The sequence below is a fragment of the Apium graveolens genome, chromosome 9 (assembly GCF_009905375.1).
Source record: "Apium graveolens cultivar Ventura chromosome 9, ASM990537v1, whole genome shotgun sequence".
In the NCBI taxonomy this organism is placed as follows: Eukaryota; Viridiplantae; Streptophyta; class Magnoliopsida; order Apiales; family Apiaceae; genus Apium; species Apium graveolens.
In genome coordinates, this window is record NC_133655.1 from 209678384 (window position 1) to 209691885 (window position 13502).

At 36.3% G+C, this 13502-nt stretch overlaps 1 long non-coding RNA gene across 1 annotated transcript; it reads left to right on the forward strand.

The window, feature by feature from the left end:
* The first annotated feature begins 776 nt into the window (after positions 1–776).
* Positions 777–2046, forward strand: LOC141684838 (uncharacterized). Its single transcript, XR_012560705.1, has 3 exons — positions 777–951; positions 1044–1292; positions 1870–2046. It is a non-coding gene; the product is annotated as an uncharacterized LOC141684838 (long non-coding RNA).
* Positions 2047–13502: the final 11456 nt, after the last annotated feature.

A 13502-nucleotide genomic window follows, 5' to 3' on the forward strand; every position in this document is an offset into this window, starting at 1 on the left:
TGCAAAGTGACAATATCAACTTTTGCAGATTCTATATATACAAAGAGATTAAGATATGGTTTTTATTGTGTCGTGATGTGTAGCTGTAAAATTGACAGACTTCTGTTTATAATAATTAATTTGGAATAAAGAGAGAGGCAGAGATGAAGAATGAAGCATTGTGAAAAGAAGAATATGGAATATGGTAGCGTGGAAGAAAGGGCCACCCTATCTTCTTTTCTTCGCGGTAACTACAATGTTCAAATATAGGCCCAGCTTGATTCCCAACGATATATATTCATCCTGCAAATTTAGCAAAAGCCTAAAGTATATCTGTCTCGTTGAAATAATATTGAATATGCCACATTTATAATACTCATGCTTCAAAATATCACTATTACGTCCAAGACCAAAATGTCATGCGTCCTTCACTCTCGGAAGTTAAAGTTAGAATTGTAGTAACGAAGATAAATTTGTCTCAATAGTATTACCAAGAAAAATGAAAGGAAGATGGTCTCACCTTTTTCTTCTAAAATAAATCAACTCATATAAAATACTTATGGTAAAATGATATTTACATACAATCTTTCAAAATATTTGTTATAATACTAATATAAAATTTTGAAATGACACATCTTACGCTTTAGAGCGACTATTTACCAAAACTCTGGTGAAAGGACTTAAGTTTGACTTTCTGTCACCCCAACCGTAAATAGACTTTCAAATGACTGCCGAGAATAATGAAGAGATAGATTATAAATAGAAATGTAATGTAGATCACAAGATCCAAGATTATGACAGCTACGAAGTTTCGTATTCTTTGGAGTTTCAACTTTGTACAATCCACGCATATAAAAGGACAAAGGGAAGTCCACCCTGCATGAGTTGAGGAGGGATCAGTCATGTTGTCTTCAATGCCAAAGATTATAATCACTATGATTATCTTCTCATCAATAATGTCACACTTAAGTGGTAATATTCGATGGATACCTGGATTTTTGATTATTATCACAAATGTTTTTATGTAGTAATTAGCATAGTTATTGTAATGTGATGAATTGTAGATGCACAGTTTGAGGATTGGTGCGTAGCTGATGTTCAGACCCCGGAAGATTTACTGCAAGGGGCAATGGACTGGGCTTGTAAAAATGGCGCGGACTGTAGCAAGATTCAGTTAAACCAGGCTTGTTTTTTTCCAAACACAACCGCGGATCATGCTTCTTTTGCATTCAATAGCTACTATCACAACATGAAAAGCAAAGGCGGAGATTGCTATTTCAATGCTGCTGCAATTATCACTTCCCTCGATCCAAGTAAGCAATAATATCTTTAATGTACCCCTTTCTATAATTCTATTACCTCCATCTTTTGTTTGTTCAATTGTCTTCTGATATGTCCTGTGCATTCAGCCTACACATGTGTTGGAAGAGCCGGTCACTTGATGCTCTCACAAGTATATAGTTTTTAATATATCGGAAATCTCATAAAATTGAAAATGTTGCAATACTTTGCTACTAGAGACGAGGACATTTCTTAACTGCATGAGATCTTAATTCAAGGAGATCCATGTGCACAAGGGCTATTCTCTTCTGCATATTAAAATTATATCAATTTCAGTTGATACTAAATCTTGAAGAGACGTATCAAAGTAGGGGCCATATTTGAGAAAAGATGAAAATATATAAAGAAAAAGAGGAAGCTTAATACAAGGTCTTTCGTAACTATTCTCTTCTGGCTTTGTTCCCCATAAAGATAGGCTAGCTGGAGATTAAAAGATGATGACATTACATATTTCAAGTTCTTGTAGGTATCAGTTGGTGAATATTTGTGTGTTGTTTACGAAAATTACAAAGCCCTTTTCTAACACAAAAGTTTGATTACACTTGACAGGTCATGACTCGTGCAACTTCGACGTTTCACATGAATAAGGAGTATTTTGCAAACCAAAGTATAAAATTTGCATTTGTGTCTTGTGCAAGTATGCCAATGTATTCAAAATTTAAACATTACTTAATATTCTGTTTCATGATATATACGTATTTCATCTGGAATTTATTCATTGCATCACTAGCGGGACACAAGTTGAGTTCATTTTGATTTGTAATTAATCAAGCAAAGCTTTGTAATGCTCATCGCACTTGCAATTCTTTATAGTTTAACTAGTACAATATCTCCCGCTATGAAGACCAGGGACTACCAAAACCGAAACCAAATAAAATCGAGTAAGATCGTACCATTAAAAATCGAACCGAATAAAAACCGAACTGAGAATATGATTATGGTTTTAATATTTTTTAAACTGAATACAAATTGAATCGAACTGAATAAAATTAATTATATATTTTAAATTATATAAATTTTAGATATTTTAATTTGGTTTTGTTGATCTCAATTCATTAGCTAAACATGTCCATTTCCGGTCAAAATATATAAATTTGATTACTAGATAATCATCATCACTCTAAATAAATGAATAAATTATCTTTTTTAAACTATATTTAATCAATATATAGCTAACTGAGCACAATGTTATCAAATTGACTTTAATTTGACTGAAATTTTTATATATCATAATATTAAAAAAATAAAAATATATATATATTATTAAAAATATATTTAATCTATTTTAATATGCAACTTTTAATTATTTTTTTTACAAATAAGAAATAGAAAATTTCTAATATATATTCAAAAATTGATCAATTTAAATTCTTAAAAATTAAAATAAACATGTAAATAGATATAAATTGATTATTTTACATGACATCAGATGGTAATAACTCTTTGATTCAGTTTCATAGAAATCACTTCTTAGTAAGGGTCTGATTTTGGACCTATCATGATTTTTAAAATTTAACAAATTTTAAAAGAAGATATTGAAAATCATTATATCCCATTAGCACTTCATGTTTTTTGTTCACAAAACATTAATGAGTTTTGTGCAAAGTTTCTCCCGCAAACTTTATTATTTGTAATCCTGACCGTTCCTCTGTTTTAATCAAACGGCTCCTGAACAATTTGCTAGATTATGGTAAAATAGAAAACACTTGCTATAGACCTAGACCCTAAAACTAAATCTTTCTAATATTATAAAAGAGGATGCTCGCGAGCTTGTAGAGGGCCCTATTAACCGACCTTCACTGCAAAGTTTTGAGCCGATTTCCCCTATGCTCAATATTTCCTATCAAGAGCATCTCGAACGGAATGCTAGCTATAAAATTTAGTTCTCAGTCAAAAATTTGAAAATATACTTAAAAAAAACAGTTCTTCAACACAGAGCTTAGATAACGAAAACCAGCACCCTACATATATTGAATAAGAATCCATTATATATATCAAATCCATGTCATTTCTCTCCAAAATAATGTATTTTCCTGCTATAACCTAGTTATGTGTCTAGGTATATATGTATATATATATATATATATATATATTCATAATTTAATAGTTATAATATATATATGTATTACTTTTAAATTTTAAATTTTAATTTTATTTAATGTTAAGTGTAAAATTATTTTATTATAAAATGCAAAAACAATTCATTGTTTGTTTAAAAAAAATCACTGTTAACTAAATTTATTAATTAATTTTATAGCTATTTTAATGTAAATTATGTATTTATAAAAATTACTTATAAACGATAATAAATAAAATTAGTAAATATTTTAAAACATATATGTAATGTTTGTTAACTAGTTTTTCAGATTTTAAAAAAAATTATTAATTGTATATTTTATTTTTACTTGTGTTTAATAAAAATATAAATAAAATATTAGATATAAAATATGAATAAAACCATTAAAATTTAAAAATAACAATCAATAATGTTTTTCTAATATGACTAACCATTATAATTAATACCATTAAAGCAAAATTTCTTACACGTTAAACAAATTGTTCAACAAATTTTAAATAATATCTATTTTTACCATCTTTTAGCTAATAAAAATAGTTAATTCATTTGAAGATGCTCTAACACTAATCTGAAATTGTGCACGCCACTAATTTATAGACAAGCCACATATTAGCCCAGTTTTTAGCCGAAAGCTGAGCTACTCCGCCTCATTTGCAGCACACAAGTGTGTAATATATCTATCCTCGAAAGCTTGCAGTTTAAATGATAAAGTAACCCGTTCATTGTAAATCTTAAGGTTCCAAAAAAATACTTTAATACGATTATATAATTAATACTCTCCTCATTCAAAAATTCATTTATGGGTCTCTAAAATCTGATATCTAATGGGCTCATCTAAAATTTTAAGGTCTTAGAGAAAGATCTCAATAGGATCGTATAATTAATAAACACAGGAAATATGGGATTGCTGATAAGCAGTTATGAATTCCAGAAATCAGCATCTGTTGTTAATCTTATAACTAAAATGAAAAATGCATGGAATCACAGTGACACCATTGCTCTCCTCATTATCAATATTTACTGGTTTCATGTCATTGGGCAGTTTCCAATCAAAACAATAAAGCAACTGAGCCATTGGAAGCTCAAGTGTAGCCACTGCAAATTCAATTCCAGCACAAATTCTCCTTCTTGCACCAAATGGGATGTACTCGTATCTGGCTCCTATAAAGTCCTACGATGAATCCTCAAATATTTCTGGCACAAAACTTTCTTAATTAATTCAAGTCTTGGGATCTCTTCCAATGACACAAGCATTTACTTTATCATGACTTTGGTTCTCACTGGTAGAATGTAGCCATCGATCATAATTCGTAATTCATAATTCATACATTGTTTTCTGCACTCTCTAGGGACTAACAAGGGAACTGGAGCATGCAGGCGTAGAGTTTCTTTGATCACCAGATTTAGGTAACTCAATCATTGAACATCGTATTAGTACATTTGTCTTCTCCACTTCAATTTCTGCCGCCTTCATTAATCAAGAATTTCTCATTAGCTCTCTCATCATCCACTGAAGTGTAGCTGAAGTACTATCAGTTCCAGCCATAAACATGTCCTGCATCATTTACATTTTACTTAGAGAAGTTCAAGTGTAGCCACTGCAAATCCAATTAAGCTAAGTAGACCTAGAATTTACTTCTAGCTAGATTCGACGGAAAAGAATCAAAGAAAAAGTGAATTATAGCTGAATTAAAAAAACAAACTGGAAAAGTTAATATTAGAGAAAGATTTAGAGGATGAACACAAGTTTTGTTTACGAGCTGAGTTATGACTTGTTTTGGTATGGAAATGTATTAAATTAGACATTAGCCTCTTATGTTCCTAAGGTGGTTCTCCTAATGTGGTTCCGATAAAATAAGGAGAGAAAAGAGAAAAACAGAGTTTTATTATAATATGAATTATTCTCTGTTACAATAAAAGAGAGACTTATATAGCCAACAACTAAATATAATAAATAAAAATATCCTAACAATGAAACTATCCAATAATATAATATCATTATATATGTAACATCCCCTCAAACTCAGGATGTTGACTTGGGAGTCTGCCAACCAAGAGACAGAGTCACATAACAAACAAATCATAAGCTGCAACACCAGATTGAAGAGCATCTAAACAAATCCAAAAATACAGTTACGAATCCAAATAAACCAAAAACTTTCAAACGAATTCAATTATGCAACAACAAAAGAAAACACAACAACAAAAGAGAAATCGTCCAAAAGACGCAGCAACCGAAGAGAAAATAAAGCCATCAAATCACCAAAGTAACAAATCTGTAACCATCGAAAATAATACCAAAACTGCATGCGAAACTAAATCCAAATCCAAAAACAAACTCCATAATTAGCCTAATACAAACCAACTCGAAATCTAATCTAATACAAAGATTCAATCCAAATCGTATATAAATCCAACATAATAAACTTTATCCATTCCTAATATCAAAACCAAACCAAATTCAAATTCATATCCAAATTAATCAAATTATCCAAAGGGCCAATGTGCCTAGAGTATCAAATAAACTAAACCAATCCCACGAAAGGCCAATTGTGTCTAGAGCAACAAATAAACTAAACCAATATTATGAAGAGTCAACTGTGCCTAGAGCACCAAATAAACTAAACCAATCCACGAAAGGTCAATTGTGCCTAGAGTACCAAATAAACTATACCAATCCCACGAAGGGGCAATGTGCCTATAACAATAAATAAACTATACCAATCCCACGAAGGGGCAATGTGCCTATAACAATAAATAAACTATACCAATCCCACGAAGGGGCAATGTGCCTATAGCACTAAATAAAGTAAACATATCCCACGAAGGGTCAATTGTGCCTAGAGCACAAGATAAAAAACAAAAGACGAAAAAATATACAGATGCGCCTAGGGCTACTCCCATTATAGATCACGCGAAAATGAGAAAAGAAAATGAGATGTAAAGTTAGGAAAAAAATAAAAAGTGAAAAAGTATACAGATGCGCCTAAGGCTACTCCCATTATAGATCACGCGAGAAAGAGAATAAAAGATGAGATGGAAAGTAAAGAAAAAAAAATAATTAGTCAATATCATCAAATAGAGGCAGAAAGTGTGTATTGGATTCCAACCAAAATAAAACGAAATCAAGAGAAAAAACTACAACAAAAAATCAAAATTGTTTTCCAAAAAAAATCCACCAATTTGAAGAAAAAAATATTCATGATTAAAACTTAAAAGCATCTAAAGAACCGATTTAAAGAAAAAAAATAAGAAAAAATAATAATTAAAACACATGTTTTAAACCGTGAAAGTCATCCCGTTATAACTCACTATCAACCTGTCGCCGATCGAATAAACCTATCTCTTGATACCATGATAAAGTATGGAGAGAAAGGAGAAAAGTGAGATTTTATTATAATACGACTTGTTCTCTATTACAATAGAAGAGAGTCTTATATACCCAAAATCCAAATATAGTAAAGGATAATATTTTATTAATGAAACTATTATAATAATGAAACTATCCAATAATATAATATAATTTTATATGTTAACATGTTACTCTGATAAAAATAATACTATGTTCTACAATAGATTACAGTTTACATGCATGGATCATTAACCAGACTTACAAGAGTAATTCTTTGAACATTTTTTGTTTTTATTTGGATTTTAGAGTTTAGCTTTAGTGATTCTCAGAAGAACATTAATCAGATTATCATCAGTGTCATGCACATTGTGGTCTTCTTCGCTAGACTTCTTTTAAAAATGCTCCTGAATAATTTTTATCAAATATTTGGTCAAATTTCTTCCTCATCATCTCCAACGTTGGCCTCATTCCAGTCACGTATTCAAGAAATTTGAAGAATGAGAACAAATCGGCCATAAAAAAAATGGAATCTCAATACGTTAATCTTCAACAATCTTAAGCAGTTCATCCTGATACGCACAATTTTTCCCTATTGTTGCATTACAAATTTTAACAGAGGAATTTGGTTAACAAAGATTTAAAATTTGCGGCCGGAATCAAGATCTGCTGCAGCGGTCAGTGACCGGAGAAATCACTGGAATGCATAAATTTGTGCTTAAAAAACGACTGAGATTGCTAGGGTTTATGCTTACCTTATCAGATCTGTCAAACATGTGTCCTCACAATGTTCCTATGTACCTCCTTTTATAGAGGATCAAGTCAGACGTAGTTCTTGGGGAACAAGAAACCTATATTGACTTGGCTTCTCATTCCAAGGCCCCATGGGAGTTGTCGAACCAACTTTCTATTATAACTCAAACATTGTATTGCTTTAGGGGTGCCCGACGATGCGGACTAATCACAAAGTCCCAAAGCTCGGTTATGACTTCGAGACTTCACGAACAAGGAAACTCCCCGGCCTAAGGATATCCTCATCTGCAACCGCTACTTCTGTTGATCGTAACCGTAGGTATGGCCATGACTTACTACAAATGCCAAAGCGCATACTTCCCCCCTGATGAGGATAACGCACCAGACTTCAGGATAAGTGATCATATGCGTAGAAGTGCAAAGTGCGAGATAAACCCAAAGTCTCCCATCGAGGACAACCAGCCGAATACGGAGACAGGGCTTCCAAAGCACACACTAGATGTTTACGATCGTTCCCCTACGAGGATAAACCGTAAGACTACAGAATGATGCCCTCGACATATTTTCCGGAATGAAGGGCTCCCGAAGGGCCCTTTTCCTTCACGGGGCGCACCCTGTGAAGGGTTGGAGCTCTCCGTAGTCCTTCCTCATGCCTAGGGCGCGCCCTGAGCATGGAGAGGTCCTCCGGGGGCTCCTTTTCCTTCCTTGTACAATTTTTATGATTTGTTAACTTCCCAATTTAGTTGTGGGAGCAACCTCCTCGCAAATTCTTCCTTGCCACCTTACTTATATTGCGGAGCGGCCGCCCCGTGCGGCCATAGCACGGGGAGCACCCTATAGGGGTCCAAGGACATTTTCCCGGAGCCCGGATCATTCTTCATTTCTTGATCATCTCACTCCTTCTTCCTTGACTAAAGATCATTCTTCATAATCACCTTATCAATATTTGTTCCTCGTTGTCATCTTCTACCATAGTGACCGTCGTGGTCTAGTCATCGTAGCGGTCGTCACACAGTTCCTCCACTATGGTCGTCGTGATCCCCCGTCGTAATGATCATCATAAACCTTCATATAATAACTTCACCAATCGTCGTCGTAACTTCTCACCGTCAATAGTCGTCGTAAGCGACTCCTATATAGGGAGCGCCCTATAGGGGCGCCTTAGGCTTTGGAGACACGTTCTCTGGAGCTCGTTCGTCCTCTTCCTCGGCGGTGATCCGACCCATTTCTTTAAAGATCCGATAAAATACCCATGATAATTTTATGGTATAACAACTACCCTCCGATTTTCAAGTTTGTTAAAATAAAGTATAAAATCTTCTTCTACTTCCTTCTTCCTTCGATGATTTTTGTCAGCCGCGATGTCTTCACTTCTTCTTTTGCAAATAAAATCCCTTCCATATGCTTGAATTCTTTCTTCCGTAAAGGAATATTTTAGTTGATAATCTTCGTCGTAAAAATTTTCTTCCGAGTCTTTATGACAAGTGCTTCCATAAAATCTCTCATCAATATTTTCCGCAAATATTTTCTGTAAGTATTTTGCGCAAATATCCTCCGCAAGCGTCATCCGTAAATATTTTTCACAAAAAATTCTTTCTTCCCTCTTCCGAAGACATACGGGGCACACCCTACACCCTGGGAAACTATTCTGGGGGTTCAAATTTCAAAAAAAAATAAACTTTGCTTCCTTTTAACTCTTCTTTGTCCTTTATTTTATTTTTATCTCCCATCTTCCAAAATACCCAATCCAAAAACATAAACCCATTTTCTCCAAAAATTTCAAGAAGCTTCGATCTGGCTTGTTCTTGGCTCCATCTTTGTTTTAGCTTCAACCCACTCATCCTCCATCTTCCAAGGTACTCATCCATGTCTCTCTTTTAAATTCCTCCCATGTATGCTACTAGATATAAGAAATTTGAGCTTCTTGAACTTCAATTTTTATGCCATGTTTTGTGTATATATGCGTGTATAGGTTGTATACATAATTTCTTGATTCTTGTAGATGCGCCAATTTGACTTCCATGTATGTTAGTAACTTGAATTTTGAAATTTAGGATTAAAAAATATGTACCCACATACATGGGGGGCACCCGAGGCACGCCATGGGGACTCTCGGGTCACGGCCCCAATTTTCTTGTATGGGGCGCCCCCGAAGCGCGTTAGGAGCCACGGGCCGCGGCCTCCGCCTTATGCGGGGCACGCCTAAAGCTTTTAACATCCTCGAGTCGCGGCCCCCTATTCCGTTCATAGGGCGCATCGAAGGCATGAAGCCTTCTTGATTCTGGGTAATAGTGCGGGGTGAGCCCGTGAGCCCGGGGCTTTGCGGCTCTCTGGTCGCGGCCCGTCGCGTAATGCGGGGGGAGGTTCCTGAGGTTCTTGCATTTTTTTATCCCTTTCGTTGGGGTGTGTATTAGTTCCTCTAAAACATACTTTTATATTTTTTGGTGTTATGACGCGTCTGAACATTTTTCCTTGCACTTATCGTAGCTAGATGACGATTCGCCTAAGTATTTCCATCTGTTCGCGGAGTTTAACCGCAAGTTGGGGCTTTCCACCACTCCACTTCAGTCACCGTCTCCTTTGTCGACTTCGTCCTTATTTCATATTTCTGAGACTTTGGTAGACGGGATTCGGCGAGGATAAATTTTTATGGCTATTGAGCATGAGGCATCTACTTCTGACGTTCTTTATGGACTACATGCTCCGAGTCCTCGTTCCACTTTGGAAGATTGGTATGAGTATAAAATTTCAAATTTATAGGCAAATGGCAAGAGGAAAGGCAAGACCGTGGTTTTTGATGAGGAGAGCAATTCTCCCATGCATGAGCCTACTACTCAGGATGTGTTTAGAAACGAGGCGGAGTTCTTTTTTTTGTCGACTACCGAGTACGTTGTTACTCCTCCGGAGTCTTCTATACCTTATCTTCACCCGGAGATAAAGGAGTGTGACTTGGACTTGGATTGGATGAGCGATCAGGATGAGAAGCTTACTCTGAAATAGATGGATAGTCTTCGGAAGATTCATGATAGATGGGATTATGTTGGTATGGCATCGCGAGCATCGGATGCCCATATTGGATTCACCATGGAGTATTATATGATGGAAAGTTTATGGAATCGTCTGTTATCTTTCATGAGATGCCATCTTTTTAACTATGGGGAGAACTTTAGGATATCTCGGATGGTCACTTCCTTGAGTTTGGTCGAGCTTGGTATCAGGGAACCTCTTCACCCTTTTTTCCACTTTATCTTGAAGTGGTATGACATAGCTCCTCTTCAGTTATCTCCCAATAGTTGGAAGTTAACATTGGCTTTGTTTGTGTTGCATGCTCGTCATTACTTTGGTGCTCCTACCGGGAGGGAGGTTGCTTACTTATTTAGTCTCCGCTGAGGTGTTAAGGGTTTCTACTACTTGGTTGTTCGTTCGTGCCATAACTTTCCTGGATTCTCCGGAAGAAGGAGGAAGAGCAATGACAAAAGGTCTAAGGATACCTTCTTCTACTTGTATGATATTGAGAGAGTTCGCATGAGTTTCAATGGAGACTCTTGTGAGTATTTTTATCTTACGCTTTACGCACTTATTACATAGTCGTTCTTGTACCTTTCCTTATTTTGTGACGCCATTCCCCGCTCCTTCAACTAGGTGATACGATTATGATGAGGTTGAAAGGTGTGGCTGCGGAGAGAGCTCGTGCAATACTTCATCTCCCCGATATAAATTTTGACATTGAGGCTCTTGTTACAGAGAATAACTTCAGGATTATTGGAGTGCTCTACCCTGACATAGGTTCTGAGTATAGAGAAGAGGTGATTTGGAGACCACGAAGAACGCTCCACCTCCCCTGGTATGTTCCGAGCGCCCCTACCCTAGGTAATATACCTTCTGGGGGCGCCCCACGTCGAGCAAGGGGCTCAGCGCCATAGTCTACCTCCCACGGAGGTCGTTCATGCGCTTTCAGTTCCTTCGTCGAAGCGTGTTAGAGCTAGTTCGAGGGTTGGTACTTCAAAAAAGGTGATGGCTTCTTCTTCTCTTTCACAAGTAGAATCTCACCTAGGTCCTTTAGTTACTCCATTCCTTGAAAATGATGAGCTATCTTCTTGGAAGGACTTAGTGCCAGCTGACAGAGACAGTGTTAAGTTAGAGTTGATGCGCAGCTATTATTTCTTTCTTTGAAGGATGCTTCTGAGACTCTGAGGGGTAGGACTCGTCTGGAGAGCCTTGAGACAGAGTGTAGGAGTTTACTTGCACGTGCCACCACTGCGAAGAAGAAGTTGAAGATGGTTTCTGAGGAGAAATATGTTATGATTTCCGGACAGGTAGAGGAGCCGAGACAACAGAGAGAGATCATCACCGACTTGTGCAACACTTTGGATTCAACACTCGCTGAGAAGTGTCAGTTTCAGACTCAGGTGGATGAGCTTCGAGAGGATCATCTGCACGGTTGGCCGGAGGAGAGGAGAAAGATTCGTGACCAAGGGATCGAGCAGGGTTTTTCCATACTTCTAACTACTTTCTTGGCCAACGATCCCGCTTATGACTTGAGCTTCTTCGATGCAGAGATATTATCTTATGTTGAAGACTTCATGAGAGACAATGCATAGACCATTGTTGACAGGAGGGTCTCCTTAGGATTCGATCACTACCATGTTCAGGCTTCGGGTATGCCCGTCACAACAGTAGTCATGGTAGGAGTCGTGGCTGATGCGACCGATGTTGGTGTTGATTCTTTTGGGGTGTCCTGGAGCTGTTCTTGATGCTATTGAGAATCATAACAAAATAATAAATGGACTTGTAGCTCTAACAACTTAATCTAAACAATCGTACCCTCGGAGGAAGTCCTCATAGGGCACGCCCTATGAAGTGTAGGACTTCGTCGGGGACTTTGCATCTTCTTCGCATTATCTAGCTAGCTTGGAAACAATCCTTTTCTTTAACTATTAACATAACTCAAACTTATCGTAATAATAAGAGTTGTTTTCCATATCTTCAAGATAGAAACTTTGAAACAAAAAACTTTAAAATTTTATTAATAATACGTTCTAGTGACGCTATCATCGGTTGATGAATAAAACAAATGATAGTAAACATCCTACGACTAACACTGAGCGAGATAGCACATGCATTATCCCCCAGGCTAAGAGGAATTTTATTGCTTTAAGTATACTATTCGGGCTAAGCCTTACTTAAATCAACATCATATAAATATGCGAGTAAGGGGCTGAAGCCGCGTCTTACATGAGGAATACCCATTTTTCATTCGTAGCTCTAGTGTTGTACAATCCCAATGACATACACAAGCTGGAATCAAATTACTCTTCCACCTTTTCATCTCCCAGTTCTACCTTTTTATCCTCAACTTTCCTTTACTCATCTATTTTTGAAAGATTTTTCGATGCTTCATCCTTTATGGCCAAAGTCGCTTATTCCTCTACTTCATCTTCAACTTACATGTCTTCCGCTTCCGCTTCCATACTATCCTCCTCTGACTTGTAAAGAGAGTATAACATGTTGATCCTCTCACTTTGGTTAGAACTCCTCTTTTGGAATTCTCTTATAGACTTGTTATAACATTCTCTCGAATCCGCTTGACATTTTCGGACGCATCTTACGCCGTTAGATGTTGGAAACTTCATGGACAAGTGATGAATGGAGGTGAAAACTCGCATATCCTTTAGAAATGGTCATCCTAGAAGAGCATTGTGAAATGACGCATGATCCACCACCATGAACTGGACGATCTATGTTGTCGAGAGAGGACATTCCCCAATAGTGACAGGGAGTCTCACTATCCCCTTTACTTTTACCGCTTCTCCGCCAAAGCCATGGATATATATATATATTTGAATTACGTATCTTTATCAAGAAATCCTATCTTTTTATAAGCATCGTAGTAAGGATATTGATTGTGTTTTTGTTGTCGATGAACACGCGATAGACGTTCATGGCCGCAATACAAACCTTCATAACTAAAGTATAATTGTGAGGATGGTGAACCCATTTGGT